This window comes from Salmo trutta, chromosome 8, assembly GCF_901001165.1.
Source record: "Salmo trutta chromosome 8, fSalTru1.1, whole genome shotgun sequence".
In the NCBI taxonomy this organism is placed as follows: domain Eukaryota; kingdom Metazoa; phylum Chordata; class Actinopteri; order Salmoniformes; family Salmonidae; genus Salmo; species Salmo trutta.
In genome coordinates, this window is record NC_042964.1 from 39,564,404 (window position 1) to 39,584,980 (window position 20,577).

The 20,577-nt window shown below is 40.1% G+C and overlaps 1 protein-coding gene and 3 long non-coding RNA genes across 14 annotated transcripts in view; 1 reads left to right on the plus strand and 3 right to left on the minus strand.

The window, feature by feature from the left end:
- Positions 1–20,577, plus strand: part of sbf1 (SET binding factor 1) — an 88,837-nt gene that overhangs the window by 7,520 nt on the left and 60,740 nt on the right. The gene's annotated exons all lie outside the window — the stretch shown is intronic.
- Positions 14,311–16,037, minus strand: LOC115198895 (uncharacterized). Its single transcript, XR_003879314.1, has 4 exons — positions 15,930–16,037; positions 15,453–15,787; positions 14,811–15,362; positions 14,311–14,587 (listed from the first exon to the last, which is right to left on the minus strand). It is a non-coding gene; the product is annotated as an uncharacterized LOC115198895 (long non-coding RNA).
- Positions 16,151–16,401, minus strand: LOC115198896 (uncharacterized). Its single transcript, XR_003879315.1, has 2 exons — positions 16,325–16,401; positions 16,151–16,241 (listed from the first exon to the last, which is right to left on the minus strand). It is a non-coding gene; the product is annotated as an uncharacterized LOC115198896 (long non-coding RNA).
- Positions 16,617–17,304, minus strand: LOC115198897 (uncharacterized). The gene is made up of 2 exons (XR_003879317.1): positions 17,059–17,304; positions 16,617–16,651 (listed from the first exon to the last, which is right to left on the minus strand). It is a non-coding gene; the product is annotated as an uncharacterized LOC115198897 (long non-coding RNA).

Genomic DNA, 20,577 nt, shown 5'->3' on the forward strand with positions numbered 1-20,577 from the left:
CTCTATTGATAGGATAGGTGCCTGTCGGTCACAAAGCAAGCGATGACAGGGAAATACAGTCTGTTTTCTGTCCTGCCTCCTGGTACAATTTGTGTGTGCTGTGTTTGGTTGCAGTCAAATTTCTTTACACAGAGGGAGAGAGAGCGCATGATGCTCGGGAATTTGCACGTCCCCATGTAATGTAAGCGGTAACGATGAGTCGAAACCAACGTAGCCAAATTATTGTTTTTTGGCACATTCTTTTTTTTTTTTTTCACAGGTTTCACATAATTTTATTTGTCACATGTGCTGAATAAAATGGGTATAGGCTTCACTGGCAAATGCTTATTTAAGAGCACTTTCCCAACAATGCAGAGTTAAAAAGTAAGAACAATTAGCTAAATTAAAAAAAGGAAATAGTAACACAATGAAATGACTATAACGAGGCTGTATACAAGGAGCACTGGTACAAAGTCAATGTGCAGAGGTACCAGGTAGTTGAGGTAATATGTGCATGTGGGTAGGGGTGAAAGTGACTAGGCAATCAGGATAGATAATAAACTAGAAGCAGCAGCAGTGTGTGTGTGAAGGGTGTGTGTGTGTGTGTGTGTGTATAGTCCAGTGAGTGGGCTTAGAGCCAGTGCAAGAGAGTCAGTGCAGAAAAAAGGGGGGTCAATGAAAATAGTCTGGGAAGCCATTTGACTAACTGTTCAGCAGTCTTATGGCTTGGGGGGTAGAAGCTGTTCAGGAGCCTTTTGGTCCTAGACAGTCTATGACTTGGGTGTCTGGAGACTTTGGCCTTTCTCTGATACCGCCTGTTATAGAGGTCCTGGATTGGTTGGTATGCGAATTGGAGATGATGGTGTTGTGAGCCATGACCATCCTTTCTAAGCATTTCATGGCTGCAGATGTGAGTGCTATGGGCAGTAGTCATTTAGGCTCCTGAGTGGCGCAGCCGTCTAAGGCACTGCATCTCAGTGCTAGAGGCATCACTACAGACCCTGGTTCGATTCCAGGCTGTATCACAACCGGCCGTGATTGGGAGTCCCATAGGGTGGTGCACAATTGGCCCAGCGTCATTAGGGTTTGGCTGGGGTAGGCCGTCATTGTAAGTAAGAATTTGTTGTTAACTGACTTGCCTAGTCAAAAAAATATAATTTAGACAGTTTACTTTGGCGTTCTTGGGCCATGATGGTTTGCTTGAAACATGTTGTTATTACAGACTGGATCAGGTACATACAAGTGTCTTATATCGGTTAAAAGCTTAAATTCTTGTTAATCTAACTGCATTGTCCGATTTACAATAGGCTTTACAGCGAAAGCATGCCATGCGATTGTTTGAGGATGGCGGCTCACATCAAAATATTTTTCAACCAGCACAGGCTTCGTAAAATCACATAGCGATTTAAATATTCACTTACTTTTTGAAAATCTTCCTCTGATTTGCAATCCCAAGGGTCTCATCTACAACATGCATGGTTGTTTTGTTAGATAAAATTCTTCTTTATATCCCAAACAGTCTGTTTAGTTGGCGCCATTGATTTGAGTAATCCACTCGTTCAACTTGCAGAGAAAGGAATCCAAAAAGCTACCACTAAACTTTGTTAAAACAAGTGAAAATACATTTCTATTTAATCCTCAGGTACCCTAAAATGTAATTAAACTAGTATATTTCAAAAGGAAAGAAGTATGTTCAATAGAAAAGCTAAATTAGCAAGTGTGCATCCTCTTCGTCGCACGCGCACAGACTGATTTCCAACTCTGACTCCCTGTACCAAAACTCAAAATTCTTCCTCGTTTGGGAAGAAACAAGCCTGAAACCTTGAACAAAGACTGCAATTCCTATGGCTTCCACTAGATATCAATCAGGGAGCTGGAATTGCATAGGACCCATAGCTTTTCATTGAAAGAGCTAATTCTTGTAGGTTTTTCTTTGGATTTTCTCCTACCATATCAATTGTGTTATAGTCTCATAAAGTATTTTAACATTTCTACAAACTCCAAAGTGTTTTCTATCCAATGGTACCAATTATATGCATATCCTGGCTTCTGGGCCTGAGTAACAGGCAGTTTACTTTGGGCACGTCAGTCAGACAGGAAGTGGAGGAAAAATAGACCCTAGCCTGAAGACCGCACCAATAAATATTTACATTTATTAAACTTCAAAGAGATTGAAAAACCATCCCGTCATACGGTATACCGCCCTAGCCTAGTTGATGATCCCTGCTCTAGAAGTCACTAACCACTACAGGCCTAAAAACTGTAGGCTATTGCTGTTAGCATAGCATAGCACTGTGCTAACATGCTGAAGAGTGTCACTGATTAAAGTTGGAGATGTAAATGTGATATGTGGGCAACTCTAGTTTAGTAGCTTGTCACCGAACAGACTGTGCTGCTGCTGGCTGGCCAGGAGTGTGTTTTGCGTGAAGTAGTTCAGTGTGTGTGTGTGCCATGCTCCACAAGGAATGTGACGCTTATGAACTGTTTCAAGATCAGTTCTCCCCAAACCTGACCCCGTCCAAGATGCGTGAAAGCCAAAACACTCTTTCTAGACTAAGGCACTAAGGGCTTTGAGAAAGGGCAGGTAGATACTGTAGGCTGCTGTATTTGCATACCGGTAATGTGGAAAAAACAGGAGATCAAATGGAGAAGTCTGATACAGAACAGGCCCTTAGTTTGGTATTACAAAAAAAGTCTGACCTCTGAATTCACAGTGCTTAGATTCATTGGAAAGTTCACACGTGTGGGTGGTTATGGCCAGAAAGTAGTAGAGTAGGATGAGAAGGAAACAGACCTCAGAGACAAGCGCAGACGTCTGCAAAGGAAGTGAGTAAAAAAAAATATGTTTATCAGTCGACCATATTTGGAGGTGAACAGTGACCTTGACTGTTTTGCTGCAAAACAAAAAGGGAAAAGTTAAAGCGAAGACTTGTTGGTCACATCTCTCTTGTCTGAATGCTACCATATTCTCTATGTAGTTCACTACTTTTGACCAGGACGTGCATTTCGGGTTGCCTACATAGGGTGCCATTTGGGACACATCTTCTCTCTCTCTTAGAGTTGAGTATTTCATCTCCTTGAAAGGCTGTGTTTTTGTTTTGGGGGGTTTGGGGAGGGGGCCTGACAGAGGGGGCTATAAGTTTAGCAGGAATGATGTGTTTGAAGTTTTTTTTGCACAAAAAAATGACCATGGTCACCATGGCAACGTCGGTTTCCCCCTTTTTGGTCTGTTTTTATTTATTTATTTATTTTTATTTCACCTTTATTTAACCAGGTAGGCAAGTTGAGAACAAGTTCTCATTTACAATTGCGACCTGGCCAAGAAAGCAAAGCAGTTCGACAACATACAACAACACAGAGTTACACATGGAATAAAACAACATACAATCAATGATGCAGTAGAAAAAAATAAGACTATATACAATGTGAGCAAATGATGTGAGATAAGGGAGGTAAAGGCAAAAAATGCCATGGTGGCAAAGTAAATAAAGTATAGCAAGAAAAACACTGGAATGGTAGATTTGTAGTTTGAAGAAAGTTCAAAGTTAAAATATAAATAATATATCTGTCTGTGTTGGTTGCTACTAGAGATGGCTTTAAAATGGATTGGGTTAAACATTTTTTGCCTAGTGATAATTTTTTTCCCTGCTGTCTACTATTTCCAAATTCTGAAAATGAAACGTTAGAGATATTTGGATTCTATTTTTTTATTTATTGCCATACTCTCCAGTGACCAGTCACATTGCATCCCACCCAGTGTCTCTGAGACAAGTAGAGTTCTGGGCCTGCACTGCTGCGTGTAATCAGAGAGAGTGACTCACACTCATTCATATTACACATCAACACTGGGTGTGTGTGTGGGTGTGGGTGTGTGGTGATAGGCTTGAAAATGATATCATGGTGTTTATGTGTGTTGAGTATACTGTGTGCGAGGGAGAGAGTGCATTGTGCATCGGGCCTGTAATGGATCCACTTCTCTGGCCATGTGTGGTTTGGCCTCAGGAGCCTGAAAAATGCAGAACTGCACAGTGCAGTCAGTATCCATGTCACGCTAACCTTGTTAGTGTCCTGCTGTCTTTTTTTTATCAGGCAGAAACATATTTGATCATGTTGAAACTTTGAAGATTAGATAAAAAAATAATGACCCATGTGCTAAGGATAAGTGATGTAATGTGAAGGCAGGGACCAGAGCAGCTAGAGTCTGTCACCATACAGACACACACACAGTGTGCTAATTTAACCTGTCAGTTGCAGTAACCATGGTAACCAGCTGTCACATCATGGTGGTTTGGAGACGAAAGTGAGAAGCTGTGGCTGTTGTGTTCTTGGCATCAGAACAGACAACACACACAGAGAGCCGTTATCAGCCTGCCATCAAATCTAATTTGATTGGTCACTCACATTTAGATGTTATCGTGGGTGTAGCGAAATGCTTATGTTCCTAGCTCCAATAGTGCAGTAATACCCTTGACTGTCCATTCAAGACCATGATCATTTTCAGTCTACAAGCCAGTCACTATTCCAACTGTCTATCCTCCAAGATCACTCGGTGTTTCAGTCACTGGCTCGGGACCGAGTTTGGGAAACCCTGATCTAAGGCCGCCATCTCAGTACCTTGTCAGCATAGGACCCCTCCCCAACTTCAACTCTGACCCTGCTTCACCGGTTTCTTACCTCACCTTTCTCTACCTTTCTACCCCACTCCCTTCCTCTCTTTCTCCACCTCCAGTAGTTTTTACCCAACAGCAGGTCCCGCTGATAGTAATGTGTCTGACATTCCCTCACGCTGCCTGGCTCAGTTCACAATCCAGTCACGCTCCAGTCTGAATACTCTGCAAGGAAACCCTGCTCTTACATCAGACTCTGTTACTTTGTCACCCAGGAGACAACTAAAGTCTAGTCTACCTGACTGTCCATGTTGGCCCAGACTCACTCTGCTGAGGTTTCACTGTTGATAAGCTCACATAGTTGTGCCTGAGCCAAGACAATCAGGGTCTCTCACCGTATCTAATTTAGGCCCAAGAGCCCAGTTTTGAGAGTTCCCGCCTGTAACAGACCTGATTCAATGAATCAATTGGGCTTTTGATGACTAGTGGAGTCAGTTGTGTTAGTGCAATGCTGGAACAAAAGCCTGCACAGTCCCTGTGGGTACCTTGGAGTTAGGACCAGGAATGAGAACTCAGGTTACTATGGTCTCTATACAGGTGATCTCCATGTCAGCTTTCTTTCTAAGGGTGAGGTCTAAAGAACTTAGAACTATGGTCAGGGCTGCTGCCAACACGTCGAGTGGCAAATTCTAACTTGTGATGCTAGGGGAATCACTACAGTACTGTCTAGTGGCTACTTCTACCTTGTGATGCTAGGGGAATCACTACAGTACTGTCTAGTGGCTACTTCTACCTTGTGTTGCTAGGGGAATCACTACAGTACTGTCTAGTGGCTACTTCTACCTTGTGTTGCTAGGGGAATCACTACAGTACTGTCTAGTGGCTACTTCTACCTTGTGATGCTCGGGGAATCACTACAGTACTGTCGAGGGGCTACTTCTACCTTGTGATGCTAGGGGAATCACTACAGTACTGTCGAGTGGCTACTTCTACCTTGTGTTGCTAGGGGAATCACTACAGTACTGTCTAGTGGCTACTCCTAACTTGTGATGCTAGGGGAATCACTACAGTACTGTCTAGTGGCTACTTCTACCTTGTGATGCTAGGGGAATCACTACAGTACTGTCTAGTGGCTACTTCTACCTTGTGATGCTAGGGGAATCACTACAGTACTGTCTAGTGGCTACTTCTACCTTGTGATGCTAGGGGAATCACTACAGTACTGTCTAGTGGCTACTTCTACCTTGTGATGCTAGGGGAATCACTACAGTACTGTCTAGTGGCTACTTCTACCTTGTGATGCTAGGGGAATCACTACAGTACTGTCTAGTGGCTACTTCTACCTTGTGATGCTAGGGGAATCACTACAGTACTGTCTAGTGGCTACTCCTACCTTGTGATGCCAGGGGAATCACTACAGTACTGTCTAGTGGCTACTTCTACCTTGTGATGCTAGGGGAATCACTACAGTACTGTCTAGTGGCTACTTCTACCTTGTGATGCTAGGGGAATCACTACAGTACTGTCTAGTGGCTACTTCTACCTTGTGATGCTAGGGGAATCACTACAATACTGTCTGAAACACTTCCTCTTCTCTGGAAGAGCAGAACCACCCGGTCAACACCTAACATCCGCTAACTTTCTCACCTTGTGATCACAGACCAAAATAAACATCGCCTGCTCATAGTTTCACTTCACCTCCACCTTGTCAGACTTGGTGTGTCACTGGGCCTCTCGCAGGGGAGACCTACTGCTCAATGGCCTGCAAACCTCACTCATGCAAATATCTGTGTTAAAAGTTCACCAGGCATAGGCCTAACTTTAATTTTGACATGCTGCTGCCAACTGCCTCCCCAGAAATGTAGCTATGATTCATATTTCAAATCATAATATTTTTGTTTGTTTGCAGTTAACACCCTCTACTGTAAATGTTGATAGTGCCTCCAGGGCCTAAGGCCTAGGGCCTGTCATTTTCCCATCAACCATACTCTAAATGGCTCAACTTTCACATAAAGGTAGAATTAACAAAGGATTATGCAAGGGATCCTGCTTGTGCCACTGCTCACCAAAAATGTAGGTTTTGAGAATGTGCCTAACAGTTGCAAAATCATAGGTAAATGCCAAAACCAATAGCATCAGCCACTTTAAAGGGATAATCTGCAGTTGCTACATCATTTTTTGATTAATAAATGAATGAAATATTATGTACCCATCGATTCTTGAAGAATGTAACTTCATAAGCTTACAGTGAGGGATAAAGTATTTGTTCCCCTGCTGATTTTGTACGTTTGCCCACTGACAAAGAAATTATCAGTCTATAATTTTAATGGTAGGTTTATTTGAACAGTGAGAGACAGAATAACAACAGAAAAATCCAGAAAAACGCATGTCAAAAATGTTATAAATTGATTTGCATTTTAACCTCTCTGGGGTATGTGGGACGCTAGCGTCCCACCTGCGGGATACACTATTCAACAGCTAGTGAAATAGCAGGGCGGCAAATTCAAAACAACAAAAATCTCATAATTCAAATTTCTCAAACATACAACTATTATCCCATTTTAAAGATACACTTCTCGTTAATCCAACCACATTGTCCGATTTTCAAAAAGGCTTTACAGCGAAAGAATATCATTAGATTATGTTAGGACAGCGCCTAGACAAGAAAAACCACACAGCCATTTTCCAAGCAAGGAGAGGCGTCACAAAAACCAGAAATACAGCTAAAATTAATCACTAACCTTTGATGATCTTCATTAGATGGCACTCATAGGACTTCATGTTACACAATACATGTATGTTTTGCTTGATAAAGTTCATATTTATATCCAAAAACCCCATTTTACATTGGCGTGTAATGTTCATAAATGTTTTGCCTCCCAGAACTTCCGGTGAATGAGCACATCAATTTACAGAAATACTCATCATAAATGTTGATAAAATATTCAACAGTTATTCAAAGAATTATAGATACACTTCTCCTTAATGCAACCGCTGTGTCAGATTTCAAAAAAGCTTTAGGGCTAAAGCAAATTTTGCAATAATCTGAGTACAGCGCTCAGATCAAACAAGCCATACAGATACCTGCCATTTTGGAGTCAACAGAAATGACAAAAATTACCTTATAAATATTCACTTACCTTTGATGATCTTCATCGGAATGCACTCCCAGGAATCCAAGTTCCAGAATAAATGTTTGTTTTGTTCGATAAAGTCCATAATTTATGTCCAAATACCTCCTTTTTGTTAACGCGTTTAGTCCACTACTCCAAATGCAGGAAGCGTGCGCAAAATGTCACACCGAAAAGTCAAAAAAAGTTATATTTACGTTCGTAGAAAGATGTTAAACGATGTATAGCATCAATCTTTAGGATGTTTTTATCATAAATCTTTAGTAATATTCCAACCAGACAATTTCAATGTCTTCAAAAAAGAAAAGGAACACAGCTAACTCTCACGTGAGCGCTTGCCACTGAACTCATGTCATTCTCTCAGTCATCTGACTCCAGGACCTCTTATTCTCCCCCCATTCACAGTAGAACCATGAAACAACGTTCTAAAGACTGTTGACATCTAGTGGAAGCCGTAGGAAGTGCAAAATTAACCCTAAGTCACTGTATAGGCAATGATTTGAAACACGACAAACCTCATATTTCCACACTTCCTGGTTGGATTTTTCTCAGGTTGGATTTTTCTCAGGTTTTTGCCTGCCATATGAGTTCTGTTATACTCAGACATCATTCAAACAGTTTTAGAAACTTCAGTGTTTTCTATCCAAATCTACTAATAATATGCATATCCTACCTTCTGAGCCTGAGCAGCAGGCAGTTTACTACGGGCACGCCTTTCATCTGGATGTCAAAATACTGCCCCCTACCCTAGAGAAGTTAATGAGGGAAATAAGTATTTGACCCCTCTGCAAAACATGACTTAGTACTTGGTGGCAAAACCCTTGTTGGCAATCACAGAGGTCAGACGTTTCTTGTAGTTGGCCACCAGGTTTGCACACATCTCAGGAAGGATTTTGTCCCACTCCTCTTTGCAGATCTTCTCCAAGTCATTAAGGTTTCGAGGCTGACGTTTGGCAACTCGAACCTTCAGCTCCCTCCACAGATTTACTTTGGGATTAAGGTCTGGAGACTGGCTAGGCCACTCGAGGACCTTAATGTGCTTCTTCTCGAGCCACTCCTCTGTTGCCTTGGCCGTGTGTTTTGGGTCATTGTCATGCTGGAATACCCATCCACGACCCATTTTCAATGCCCTGGCTGAGGGAAGGAGGTTCTCACCCAAGATTTGACGGTACATGGCCCCGTCCATCGTCCCTTTGATGCGGTGAAGTTGTCCTGTCCCCTTAGCAGAAAAACACCCCCAAAGCATAATGTTTCCACCTCCATGTTTGACGGTGGGGATGGTGTTCTTGGGGTCATAGGCAGCATTCCTCCTCCTCCAAACACGGCGAGTTGAGTTGATGCCAAAGAGCTCCATTTTGGTCTCATCTGACCACAACACTTTCACCCAGTTGTCCTCTGAATCATTCAGATGTTCATTGGCAAACTTCAGACGGGCATGTATATGTGCTTTCTTGAGCAGGGGGACCTTGCGGGCACTGCAGGATTTCAGTCCTTCACGGCGTAGTGTGTTACCAATTGTTTTCTTGGTGACTATGGTCCCAGCTGCCTTGAGATCATTAAGATCCTCCCGTGTAGTTCTGGGCTGATTCCTCACCGTTCTCATGATCATTGCAACTCCACGAGGTGAGATCTTGCATGGAGCCCCAGGCCGAGGGAGATTGACAGTTCTTTTGTGTTTCTTCCATTTGCGAATAATCGCACCAACTGTTGTCACACAGCAAAAAGTCCAGTGTTGAATTAACTCCCACAGAGTTGATTTCAACACTTTTTGAGGGTTTATATAGGTCCACACTCTCCAGAGTTAAATTAACACTTTCAAAATAGTTAAACATTTAACACTCTGCCAGAGTTCCTTTTTTAACTCGCAAAACAGAGTTAAAGTAACACTAAGGGATTAGACAACTAACACTGCTCAGAGTTAAATTTTTTAAACTATTTGTGTAGTGTTAATTTCACTCCCTAAAGTGTCAATTATCTACACTGAAAAGATGTTAAAATTAATTGTTTAATAAATAATATTGAATAAATTAATATATACTTATATTAATATGAATTAATCACAATAAACAATCATTGTCAAAAACATTTATTTGTGCCTTTTCTCCGTTGCAGTCAGTTGAATTAAAACATTGTGAGTGAAGGTATAATGTAAACTTTCATCTGAAACATTGTATGAGCTTTGAATATCAAACGGTTTATGAAATTTAAGCTCAGACATTTTTAGTAGACATCTTTCCATACTTCTTAATACTCTGAATGCATGGTGATGGTCATCAAAATTCTCTGTAAATAGCTTGTTTGTCAAAAAAAAATGTTGATCTTCAACCAAAAGTACATCACTTATTTGACAAAAAACTGGCATGTCTTCTTCCATTGCACTGCAAATAACTAGTCCAGCTTTATACTCTACACCATCAACTTTAACCCAACTAGTTGAGAACATCTTTTGACAAGATTGTTTCAAGCATTTCATTGTTGACGACATTCTCATCTCTGAAGAGAAGATTTAATTGGCCCATACTCATTTTGTTTGAGGGTTAAGGTTTCCCAGCAATGGCCATCTGATGCTTTTTAGCAAGTGATTTGGTTATGTTTTTGTTGAAATTTAAAATCTTTAAACAGCTTGTGTTTGGCCTCAAACCTCATACACCACGTATATATTAAGGGGCCAATTTTCCTTATAGAAGATGGGTAATGGATCATAAAATGATGCTTAGGTATCAAGTTTCTATGTGGATACAAGTGCTTAAATAGTTTGTGGTGGTCAACAATCAAATACTTTAAATATATTGTCATACCTAGAGTGAGAGAAGGTGAAAAAACTGTTGATTATTTGAAGTAACAACAGTAACAAATTCCAGTTTTTGTTTCCTGCAGGAATAATGTCACCAAAGAACAGTGGGATGTTTTTCACAAGACACAATGTCTGAATAGAATTCAAACCAATGCCATTGCCAACACTCTCCAAAATAATCTTTGTAGGACGATTTTTTTCGGTCCAAAAAACCATAATCAAAACCATAAATCCTGGAAAGCAAGTCCTGTTCTGACAAAGTGTTGTGTGAGATATCCAAAAAGCAATTTGATCTCGTACTGAACCACACCCCCAAGAAGATCATGCATGATATCAAATGAATAGTTATTACAAACATGGAAATACTTCAATGAATTAAGTGTAGATCTTTTTTTCAAACCACAAAGTGACTTCAATTGTGGGTTTTCCTGGAGAGACTGGCAATGCATTTCAAACATATCTTTCCCACGAAGGATCACCTTAGGATCATCCTCACTGTATACCGTTTGACAATCATTCTTCTCAATCAAACAAAGGCGACAGAAATGACAGCTACTGAATGACTCATTAAAACCAAGAATTGTGTGCATCCCTAGATTATCTTCAGTGATCTGACAGATTGTACCATATACCTGCTCATCTGAAAATGGAAGACTTAGCCCTTGGCTTTCTAGTTTTTTCAAATCATTTATCAACGGTTCTAGTATAACATCAAAACCATACTTGTGCAGATCTTGTGTGTGAAAGTGTTACCAAATGAATGTTCATCTAAACTGAATTATATTTTGGGGGAAAGTTTCTTACAACAAAATAAAGAGCCAATTTGGTGAATTCCACGTTTGGAGCCAAGGGGATTGGCTGTTTCAAAATCATCATAGTATAGTTGGATTTGTAATGCATGTCTATTAGCTGTAAACAAAGGGTGGGTTTTAAAATAACTTCCATCAAAAAAGTCAGTTTTAGTGTCAGGCTCTGATCTACACTCTTTCTTTAGCAAAACACAAATGTCTGGATTTCTGCACATGAACTTCAATGTTTCTAAAATCGGCACATATATAAAAGTATCCTTCACAGGTACTTGATCATAAGTACCGGATTTCTGATTTCGCCTGTTGTCATATCTCACTCCCAGTGTTATTTCTACTGGCTCGACAACTCCCCATTTTTGGTGGTAGTATTTGTTTCCATTCTGTATTTAGATTTGTGAATGGGTTTTCATAATCTTCAAAAGATTAATTTATCACAGATATGTTGGGGTCAGTTATAGGTAAAGCAGAAATAGCTGTATGCTTTGCTTGTGAGCGAATCTCACTTGTTAGTTCTTCCAAATCTCCTACAATTGAGGATACCAAACTGTTGGAAATCCCACTCCCCTGTAATTTGGCCACGATGGATGCACACATTTCTTTAGTTGGATCTTTAGTAAGTCCTGAATCATTGCTCTCAGAATAAACACTGGAAGAGCTACATTGATTTTGTGGATTAAATGTGTCCTCCAAAGCATGTGCCTGAGATGAAGTTGCAACTGGCTCACTAGATGAACATACAACAGTTGAAGTTTGAGCAATTTGCTGAACATTACTATGAACACTATTAAGGTGCTTCCGAAAACCTGGATATGTTAGGAACTGATGCCTACAGCCTTGCTGAGAACAAAACAATTTGAACTTGGGTCCAGGATAGTAACTAGAGGTCGACTGGTTATGATTTTTCAACGCCGATACCGATTAATCGACCGATTATTGTTATGATTTAAAAAAAAAATATATATATATATATATATATATATATATACATACATACATACATACATACATACACACACACACACACACACACACACACACACACACACACACACAGCTCTGAAGTGACAACGATACTGAAGAGTCTGCTTAGGAGACAAATACTCTCAACTGTTTGAATAATAAAAATAGAGTTTAAGTTACCTGTGATGAATGCTGAAAACAAAAACTGTAATTTCTATATGCAGGAAATCCTATTTTAATAATGGGCATGGTAAGAATTGACTACCAAAGTGCGAGTCATAATTCCCATGACACCTTCTAGCAAAATCTGAAAAGCGGTTCCTTCATTTATTCCATAGGATATTTTTAGATTAACTTAAAGTAAGGTCTGTGTTTGGTTTAGGCTTACACCACCTTGCCAATTTTATAACTGTGTAGATATCCATAGGATATAACTCTGATCAATATAAGCGAAGATAATTTTTTTTGTAGAGTGGATTTATGAAAATGTTGACAAACGTTACCTAGTGAGATTTACACGGGTATCAAAACGCCGAGGCAGTTTAAGCACAAAACACAGACCTTATTTGAAGTAGATCAAGACATTCTCTATGGAAGACATGAACAGTAAAATAACGAAGGAACCCCTTTCAAGTTCAGCCGCAAGTTATTACAGGAATTATGATGCGTCGACTGTTTCTCTCTAAACCATATACCTTTGACTATTACGAGCCTGCTGCTGCCTACCACCGCTCTATCAAATATCAAATCATAGACTTAACTATAAAATAATAAACCATAGTTTCCGGATTTGACCATATTAATGACCTATCATCTCAAACATTATTCTTTCAGTGACATACGGAACCGTTCCGTATTTTATCTAACAGGTGGCATCCATAAGTCTAAATATTCCTGTTACATCGCACAACCTACAATGTTATTTCATAGTTCCGTAAAATTCTGGCAAATTAGTTCGCAGCAAGCCAGATTCTGTATACCCTGATTCTGCGTGCAACGAACGCAAGAGAACTGACACAATTTCACCTGGTTAATATTGCCTGCTAACCTGGATTTCTTTTAGCTAAATATGCAGGTTTAAAAATATATACTTCTGTGTATTGATTTTAAGAAAGGCATTGATGTTTATGGTTAGGTACAGTCGTGCAACGATTGTGCTTTTTTTTCCGCAAATGCGCTTTTGTTAAATCATCCCCGTTTGGCGAAGTCTGCTGTCTTTGTTAGGAAGAAATAGTCTTCACAGTTCGCAACAAGCCAGGCGGCCCAAACTGCTGCATATACCCTGACTCTGTTTGCAAGAGAAGTGACACATTTTCCCTAGTTAAAAGAAATTCATGTTAGCAGGCAATATTAACTAAATATGCAGGTTTAAAAATATATACTTGTGTATTGATTTTAAGAAAGACATTGATGTTTATGGTTAGGTACACGTTGGAGCAAAGACAGTCCTTTTTCGCGAATGCTCACCGCATCGATTATATGCAAAGCAGGACAGGCTAGATAAACTAGTAATATCATCAACCATGTGTAGTTAACTAGTGTTTATGATTGATTGTTTTTTTTATAAGATAAGTTTAATGCTAGCTAGCAACTTACCTTGGCAACGTAAAGCAGGTGGTTAGAGCGTTGGGCTAGTTAACGTAAGGTTACATCCCCAAGCTGACAAGGTAAAAATCTGTCGTTCTGCCCCTGAACAAGGCAGTTAACCCACTGTTCCTAGGCCGTCATTGAAAATAAGAATGTGTTCTTTAACTGACTTGCCTAGTTAAATAAAGGTTTAAAAAAAAAAAAATTGGCAAATCGGTGGCCAAAATTACCGATTTGTTATGAATAATTGGAATGGCCGATTTCAAGTTATCGGTCGACCTCTAATAGTAACCATGTTCAACTCTTAAATGTGAAATCAACTGTTGACTGCTGGGATAATATTTCTGACACATGAAACAGGTCAACATTGTTATAGCTTCTTACTCAGAGTGAGAGTGCTACTGGCTGGTTAAGCAGTCTCGCTCTCAAGTCTTTAACTCTGGGTGACTCCTTCATTTTCCCCACATCAATGTTATACACTGTTGTCTGCAGGAATGTGTAAAAATTCACAAGTGACACATCGTAAGACAAATTAAACACAAAATGTGCTTTGAAAAGTTCATCACATGCCCTGAGGGAGCGGTTTGCCTTGCATGGGATGAGACGCTTATCCATTGTGATGTAGAAGCTCTCAATCTTGCTCTTCTGACGCCCAACAGCGAGGAGGTACGGCTGCCGACCCTGCTGGTTGCGGAGATGCTCCTCCAAACTGCAGCATGACTAGGGTTGAGATCAGAAAACTGAAAATTAGACACAAGAATAATGTGCAGCCACAGAGAGAACTACATAGAAGTGATTATTCAAACATCTTTTCATTGACTAGTGCAAGATGGGAATGAAGACTTAATTACAATTCCATCCACTTTTTAACAACCCTCATTTACATATGTGGCTAAGAAGGTGACGTGACAAATTATTATAATCACCTTAATAATATAATTACCTTATGAAAGACAACAAGTCTCAACTGCATCACATGCACTAATTTTTGGAGACTTCAGTCCCCCTGGAGGTGGTGGAAGGAGATGTAAAAGCAACAACATTGAAGCCAATTCTTGGTCGTAGGCTGAGGACAAAGAGTCACAAGAATGAACTGAAAACTCTTCAAATGTAATACTTTTAAAGTTTGAATGAGAACAGGGAGGCATTATGAGAACGTTTTAAACCGTCATCCATCTATTAGTCACATTTATCCCAAAAATCAGATCAACGTTCAGAGATACACAGAATAAACAAATGAAATATTATTGCAGTTATAGTTTAACTGCAATTATAGCAAATTTATTAAAAAAACAACAAAAAAAACAACTCACTTGTTGCCTCATCAAGATCACTTCCTGGGGGACTTTCTGCTGACTGCACCAAGCAACGCAACTCTGGTGTTGAGGTGAGCCGCTTAGCCTCTTATGACATTTGGCTTAAAGAACAAATCCCATTTCTGAAGAAGCCTGGAGGATGTGTCGCCATCAAATAGGAGAGTGTAGTCTTGGTCCACCTTTAAGAAAGAAGATATTAAACTACTACTACTACTTCAGGAAATACTTTCAAATTTCCAGCCATTCTAAACATCTCATCCCAAACTTACCAATCCTTTTGTATCCAGGAATCTTGGGAAGCTGGAGAGGATATCAACACTTCTGCCTGGGTCATTAACAAGCTTCTGACGGTGCTGAAAGGTCTCATCTTCTGGAAAATCAGGGAATGGTCTGTGGTATGGTTGAGCAAAGACATGGCCTCTTGGCAAGCATCACCATCAAGCTGCCTTTCAACATTAACAGTCCTTTGGAAATTTGGGCCCCCTGGAGAAAAGTCAATTGGGCTATTTGGTGGCAGTGCAGATCCTCGACGAATCTTCCTCTGGACTGTTTTCAGACGCCAAGAAATGTATCCTGTGCTGCTTGCAGCATCATAGAAGTGTTCCTGAAATGAGAAAAAGAAAATAAATGCGTTGTCATACCAGGCTCATGAGAAATCTCACGGAATTCAAATACCAATGTCGTCCACACAGTTTTGTGGCACAACATGACATGAAAGAGTTAACAACAATAATAATGCCTATTACATAGCCCTTCTTGGAGTATGGATCCTTGAGGGAAGGGAACAACATCACTATCCCATGTGCATAATCTTCTCTGATTGCTTTAGTGGGCGGTGCCTGAGAGATATTAAATTAGTACATTTATGCAATGGCCATGCAGTTATTTGGCACAAATAAAAACAATGTGAAACAAACACACCCATGATTGTCAATCATGTGAGCCACCAGGATGTTAACCCTTTTTCTTCTTGCAGCATCTGTTAGGGTTTCTGTTGTTTGGTACTCCTGTAGTACTTCTTCACCCCCAGACTTGCCTCTTAGCACAGCTTCAATCAACTAATAAAAAACAAAAACATTAGAATACAAAACATGGTGATAAATAGCTTTTCTAGAGACTCAGAGTGAAAGCATTAAGAAACCTGTTCAGCAGACACAGCATCACGTGTATCCTCAATTCTTTGTCTCTTGCTAGGGACATCATCGAGGATTATAGTTGATGCACTTGAGCTGAAGCTTGAGTCAGACGTCTCAGAAGCAGAAGACAAGGAGAAATCAAAGAATTCTAAAGGAATAGAAAAAATGCAAATAATTATATTATGTAAAGTGTAAAGTGCTTTATTATACCTGCCTTGATATCTTACCCTGATCTGAGAATACTGTCAGCACCACATTGCCTTGTCCAACGAGGTCGCCGAATATTTCTGCATCAACTTTTGCATCAGGTGGCAGGCAAAATCTCTCGATGACTAGAAAAGATAGTAAGGTCAAATTGAATGTGCCTTTGAAGTCAGCACTGTTTCTTGCCTCACAGCCAATAACTGTTCACGTTAAATACATACATCCACCACTGTATAATCCTTAAATAGACCTAGAGCATTTTCCCTCACATAACCCATTCCCTCTTAAGTCCAAATTGAAAAATTGATGATTGGCTTCTTTTATTGACTGTTTTGGTGTATATTAATACTTTACACTCTATGAAGCACACATTACAGAACTGAAAATGATTAGCAATTTAACCCCATTTACCGTATAAAAGAGTCTGATAAAGGCATGTAAAGAAATCAGAATCGACAACATTAAGGAGCTTGCACAATGAGCTTTTAAAAGAACATGGGTGTGGTTTAAAACCTTTTTCCTAAGCCATGCTAACCGTTTTCATGGAATTGCATAAAGTCAAACCGTCCTTCATCCTCATCCAGCTTCACATATTTCTGCTGTTGGCTGTACTTCACCTGGACCAGCATTTTGACTGAGACATGCAAGGAAGTTTGACAAAGTAAATAAACATTTAAAGGAAGAACGGTAAAGATTAAAGCTAAGTCGACAGTGTTACACCATTTTTGGTGACCCATCAGATTCTGTGACCTGCACTGTTGGAAAAAGTACACATTTTCAGAAAATCGCGCTGTGACTGAGATATTAAAATGCTGCTTATGGATTGACTCATCAGTATTTAATGATGCACTTAAATGTTTAATAAATGTTTAATATATCAGTCACAGCCCAATTTTCTGCAAATTTTGTACTTTAGCTTTAACTTAGTAATTTCAGTACAATTAACTGGTAATACTTATATACTTTTACTTAAGTAAATGATCTGAGTACTTTTTCCAACACTGCAGGTCATATAATCTGATGGGTCACCAAATACAGTGGTACGCTGGTCACACAGACAACTAAACATGTGAAACACCGTCTGCATGTTGGGACATGTTGTTTGCGGCCCCTTTGATGTTCAAAGTGAAGGGGGGAAAAAAGACATTAGCTCCAGCCTCAAACAAGATTTTATACAGTAAAAAAACATAACGCTTTGTTTTTCCTTTATTAAATCATCATTGATAAAGTTGGAGACGGTATAAGTAACAAACTGTTAGCTAGCTTACCATACACTTCTAGCTAGCTAATTACCAGGACAAATGTGCTGCTCAGACCTGGCAGCAAACATGGTCTTGTTAGGCATATATTCTCTGTAGATGTTTCATTGTTCATACTGAAATTCTCAGCATCAATTTATAATTGTTTCAGTAAGTTTGAGTTAATTGCACTTACCGTGTAGTACTGCATAGGAGGGAGAAAATGGCGCCGACTTGTCTCCTCTGTCTCCAACCGAAGAAGTGAAATGCATGGGCGGAGTTGGGTTAACACTGGCCGGATCAACTCGTGTGTCAAATAACTCCAACACTGAACACCATTTAAATCAGAATGTGTTAAAATTACACTCTGGGAGTGAAAATCAACTCGGAAATGTTTAACCCTGACATTTCAACACTCCAATTTTTGCTGTGCACCTTCTCACCAAGCTGCTTGGCGATGGTCTTGTAGCCCATTCCAGCCTTGTGTAGGTCTACAATCTTGTCCCTGACATCCTTGGAGAGCTCTTTGGTCTTGGCCATGGTGGAGAGTTTGGAATCTGATTGACTGATTTCTTCTGTGGACAGGTGACTTTTATACAGGTAACAAACTGAGATTAGGAGCACTCCCTTTAAGAGTGCGCTCCTAATCTCAGCTCGTTACCTGTATAAAAGACACCTGGGAGCCAGAAATCTTTCTGATTGAGAGGGGGTCAAATACTTATTTCCCTCATTAAAATGCAAATCAATTTATAACATTTTTGACATGCGTTTTTCTGGATTTTTTTGTTGTTATTCTGTCTCTCACTGTTCAAATAAACCTACCATTAAAATTATAGAATGATCATTTCTTTGTCAGTGGGCAAACGTACAAAATCAGCAGGGGCTCAAATACTTTTTTCCCTCACTGTAGTTGAACTGTCGTACCCCATCAGATCCCCAAATATATAAGCTTGTTTTACGCCAATGTTTGGAAACAAAGTAAAACACTATATAGCCTCAACATAGTTGTAACTATAATGTTGATATCACAGATGGCCAGTCCTTGCATCCGTATCTCTGCTATGAATTTGAGAGGTTACGTTTTTTTAGCCCCATCCTGCATCTTTTTACCGAAAACACTTTGTTTTAACTGCTGATTGTTACTGTAAGACAAACCTGGCCTTTAGACTAGTTGAGTATCTGGAGCATCAGCATTTGTGGGTTCAATTACAGCCTCAAAATGGCCAGAAACAAAGTACTTTCTTCTGAAACTCGTCAGTCTATTCTTGTTCTGAGAATTGAAGGCTATTCCATGTGAGAAATGACCAAGAAACTGAAGATCTCGTACAACGCTATGTACCACTCCCTTCACAGAACAGCGCAAACTGTCTCTAACCAGAATAGAAAGAGTGGGAGGTCCCGGTAAACAACTGAGAAAGAGGACAAGTACATTAGAGTGTCTAGTTTGAGAAACAGACACCTCACAAGTCCTCAACTGGCAGCTTCATTAAATAGTACCCACAATACACCAGTCTCAATGTCAAACGTGAAGAGGTGACTCCGGGATGAAGCTGCCAGTTGAGGACTTGGTGTCTCAAACTAGACACTCTAATGTACTTGTCTTCTTGCTCAGTTGTGTACCGAATATCTACCCATGTAGATATTCCATTTAAAAATCAGCCGTTTCCAGCTACAACAGTCAATTACAATATTAGCAATGTCTACACTGTATTTCTGATCAATTTGATGTTATTTTAATGGACAAAAAATGTGCTTTTCTTTCAAAAACAAGGACATTTCTAAATGACCCCAATCTTTTGAACGGTAGTGTATATTGTCATGGTAAGCTTCATTACATTGCAGGCTTCTAGGCTCTGTTGTCCAGTACACAGAGACTATTGTTATGACAACCATGTTTATTTGAACAGTGGTTTGTTTTTGTGCAGTGGGTGTGTGCATACATGCTCTTCCATGATTCTCTATGTAATACTAAAGTGAAAAGGCCTCTTTTTTTAAAAACATTTTTAGGTAGATGGAGCCAATGACTTGAGTGTTGTAAAGTGTTTAAAAGCGGTGATATCCCACAGAGACAGAACCAGCAGCAGAGAGGAGATCCATTAGCAATACCTCTGAAACACTATAAGCATTGCTAAAGGTGTGTGTGTGTGTGTGTGTGTGTGTGTGTGGTCGGTCCTCCATGCCATGTATTAATGGAAATCCTAAGAGCCTGTTCTGTTTCGCTGACTCGGCAACATAAATATCCTGGAATGGCACCTGGGAATGTTGAAACCGGACTGAGACTTTAGTATTCCCCCATCAGCACTCAGGGAGTCAAGGAAAGTCAGCTTGAGTGTCCCGTTCCAGATGGCTGGCAGAGCACACAGCCACTGACAATTCAGCACATGCTCTCTGATAGGCTGAGGGAGAGTGATTGAAAAGAGGAGGAGAAAAACTCGAAGTGATGGGTAGGATGACTTGGGTACACTGACAGAATGTGAGTGTTGCAATGTGTGCTACTGACTAACAGTGTATTTTCCACCAGACGCATGTCGGCAGGAGAATTTCGGGGGGACCTTAATTAACAATATGCACACAATGTGTGAGTTTAGTTTTTCTCTGCTTCAGATGTACAATGACATGGGTGTGTTGCACATGCCCATAAGGCCACCAATGCCATCATACTGTGGGCCTATGGCTGACAGCCCTGACTATTATGTTGCTTTCACAGGAGGTTGGTGGCACCTTAATTGGGGAGGATGGGCTCGTGGTAATGACTGGAGTGGAATGGGTGGAATGCTACCAAATACATCAAACACATGGTTTGCAGGTGTTTGATG